Source organism: Gavialis gangeticus, unplaced genomic scaffold (genome assembly GCF_001723915.1).
Source record: "Gavialis gangeticus isolate Ggan-Ray unplaced genomic scaffold, GavGan_comp1, whole genome shotgun sequence".
Classification (NCBI taxonomy): Eukaryota; Metazoa; Chordata; order Crocodylia; family Gavialidae; genus Gavialis; species Gavialis gangeticus.
The window spans coordinates 3,801,794-3,804,466 of NW_017728973.1; the positions used below are offsets into that span (position 1 = coordinate 3,801,794).

The 2,673-nt window shown below is 53.8% G+C and overlaps 1 protein-coding gene across 2 annotated transcripts in view; it reads left to right on the top strand.

Moving 5' to 3' along the window:
- The first annotated feature begins 1,879 nt into the window (after nt 1-1,879).
- Nucleotides 1,880-2,673, top strand: part of SMARCE1 (SWI/SNF related, matrix associated, actin dependent regulator of chromatin, subfamily e, member 1) — a 33,232-nt gene continuing 32,438 nt past the window's right edge. The window contains exon 1 of one of the 2 annotated variants that reach the window (XM_019506692.1): nt 1,880-2,089. The gene's annotated coding sequence lies outside the window, so the exon portion shown is untranslated. The remainder of the gene's footprint in view (nt 2,090-2,673) is intronic. The other variant, XM_019506700.1, reaches the window with a different exon arrangement.

Sequence of the window (2,673 nt, forward strand, 5' to 3'; positions counted from 1 at the left end):
TCTCCCCACATATCCACACCCACCCAGATGCTCCCTCACCCCACCCCCCCCACAGCTATCCACCCCTCAAAACCCCCTCACACACATCAACACCCTCTCCCACACCCCACATATTCACACCAGCCCCCCAAAAGCCTATACCCACACATATATACCCCCACCCCTTCACAATATACAAGAGTAAGGCTTCATTTTAAGCTGTTGTGCAATCACCTCCATGTACACTACACAAACACATGTAAATCAGGACAAAAATATTTTTTAAATCAAATTAATGCATGTTATAGAGGTTTGATTTTTAGAATATAATTTGGTGTTTTTCTGGTTCCAAGATGACAAAACCCTTTGCTGAAAGGAGTATTTTCGAGGGCAAGGGGAAGGACTTCTGGTAGCAAAGGTCATGGGTTAGGGGGCAGGATTTCTGGTCCCAAGACCAGCTGTCAGGGCACCTGTCAAGGGGTGGGGCTATCCATGAGGCCCTTGACAGCTTGCTAAAACTCAGTAAGCAGTCCTCCACCCAAAATAATTGCCAGCCCCCAATACAGAAGTATCTCACCATCTCCCATGAGGATCTTGCTGCTGACAATCTCCAACAACATCATAAACAACAGAGCCAATCCCTTCAAGGGGATCTGTCACTCATATAAGGTCATTCATATTTGCCATTCTTGTAAGGTCAAATCATGATTTTAAATTATCTGTATATGCCATTTATCCTTGGTCACATCAAAGTTCCTCAGCCCAGGTGAGAGTATTCTCCTACCTAATTTATTATGTGCCTTTCCTAGGCCCATAAAGCCCAGCTTTCCTGCTGTTACTTTTAACTGCTTCATTACCACTTGCCAATCATAAAAATTTCATGTGTAGTCACTCACCCTTTCTTACAGGCAAACTATTCTTGTCTGAGTAAAGGTTCAACCAGTCATAGCAGCGACGTGTTCCAGAGTCTCATTCCACGCGCTTCATTTCATCCCGTCTTCATTCCATGAGCTTCCTTCCTCTGTAACTTCTGCAGTCACGCATGTTTTCCTTCTTACCTACTGGGGCTAAGATCCACTCGTACCAGTCTTAAGAAATCTCTGGTCTCACCATACAGCTTTAACCTTTCTGTTCATCTATTTTGTGCTCTTTTGCCCAACACTTTCACCAGTGAAGCCTATCTATTGTCACTTCATCAGGTCGCACTGCAGTGCTGTTACTTTCCCTGGGGCACTCCAACAGGTCTAAATGCCAATCCTACAGCACCCCCTTTCCCTGGGCACCGCTTTTTAGAATAATAATCAGCAGAGAAAAGAAAGCAGGGCAGAGTGGCACTACAGCATGTTATGGGGGGACACCCTGAGCTAAAAAATAACCATGCAGCAGCATCCGAGTAGACAGTTTTGCATTATAGCAACCTTCATACATGCAGTGATGGGGCGTCACCTAGTCAAATAGCTGCGCATACACCAAGTGCCTCACTGACAGCAACTGTGCCAGGGGCATTTGTGTTGGAAACATCACCGTACATGACAGTACGTGTGTGCATCTCACGCTGTTTTGCAAGGCAAGCATGGCAAGGGGAGCTTGGACACTATCACCTAAACCAAACATGGCAGCAGCACCCTGGCGCCTATGTGGCACTTCCAGAGCTTTTCCATGCCGATGAGGCCAAAAGGCTCAGGGGAAAGCAGTGGAAATGGCACCAGCGGCACCGAACCCCGCCAGGGCCGCCGCGGGGCAAAAAAGGCGCGAACTGCCTTCCCCAACCCCGGCTCGACACGTGACCGGCTCCGCCTGCCTGACGTCACTCATTACACGACTGTCAACTGCCCCCCGACGTGGCTTTACCTTGTTCCTACCTGCTGATTCGCCAAAAAGAAAGAAAGAAAGAAAAACAACCCGCTCTCCCTGGCCCTAGCCGCGGTGGTGCTTTTCGAGGGAGATACAAGAGGAATAAACTCGGAGAGGGTTGCCGGCAAAGTGGGGGAGGGGGGTGTTCTCTGCGGAAAGTGCTGAGGCGGAAGCGGAGGTCGCTTCCTCCCCTGCTCGGCGCTCACCCTGCAGCGCGGCGTCGGGGACAAAGGCACCACGGCCGCGGCCGGAGCTGGTGAGTGCGACCTGCCCGTTCCCCCCGCCCGCATCAGGGCCCGCAGCGCGGCGGCTCTGGCAATAGGTGCCCCTCCCCCCACGCGCACCCGGGAGTGAGATCCTTCCCCCCCCGCCTCAGCCGCTCTGCCGGCTCCGCAGATTCGCCACGGCCCAGCCGCGCCTGCCCCGCCCAAGAGCCGCTAGGCTCCAGCCACGCCTGGGGGAGACTGGGCAGAGAAGCGGGGTAGGCACAAAGGTGGAGGGAAGGCAGCAGCTTTGTGCGTGGAAAATGCCGGGGCCAAAACGCAGGCGGCTTCGCGCGGCCGGGACAAAAGGGGCTGGGAGGGCGCACTGCGCATGCGCGGGACCAGCCCTCGTCTCAACTTAAGCTGGGCCCAGCTGCAAAAGCAGGTCCGGGGGGGGGCTGTTTCTGGGTAGGCCTGGGTCAAGCCGGGAGGAGATAGCCCAAAATGGGGGTGGGGGCAGTTCCACCCCATCCTGGAATGGGCGGTGCCAGGTGAACCTACCTCTCCCCCCACTGCAGTTTGGGTGGAGGGAGTGACCCCCAGCATCTTATGGGTTCAGGTGAGGTGCAGCACCCAG